Source organism: Monopterus albus, unplaced genomic scaffold (genome assembly GCF_001952655.1).
Source record: "Monopterus albus unplaced genomic scaffold, M_albus_1.0 scaffold451.1, whole genome shotgun sequence".
NCBI classification, from domain to species: domain Eukaryota; kingdom Metazoa; phylum Chordata; class Actinopteri; order Synbranchiformes; family Synbranchidae; genus Monopterus; species Monopterus albus.
The window spans coordinates 1-508 of NW_018128331.1; positions in this window are offsets into that span (position 1 = coordinate 1).

A 508-nucleotide genomic window follows, 5' to 3' on the forward strand; every position below is an offset into this window, starting at 1 on the left:
TTAACACCAGTTCATTTTACTTATTTCAAAAACATGTTTAATTCTCTGGTCTGTGTGTGTGACAGCAAACAGACAATCCATACATTTACCTGTAGCCTGACGATGAAGAGCAGAGTTCACGACTGGTTTACTGCGTTTACTTTTGTGTTATTACGTAATGGAGTTTTACCGCTGGTCTCCTCATACAACACAGTACAGACTGGAAGTGTCAAAGTTATACAAGTTTAGTTTCTACATCAGAACCAACATTTGCTGATTTCAGAACAGTCTGAAACAGTTGGTCCACCAGAGAGTGCTGCTCTGTCAGGAGCTTTAATCATTTTGGTCACAACCCTTTAATGATTACATTTAAGGGGTTTGAATGACAATTATTTACCTTTTTGTAATAATAATCAGCCAATATATTACTGGACATTCTGAACTCAATTAACATCTGTAAAAATCCAATATCAGTCAAGTCATAATCTGTAAAACTGGCTGCAGATGAGATGGCGGACTGCTGACCTCA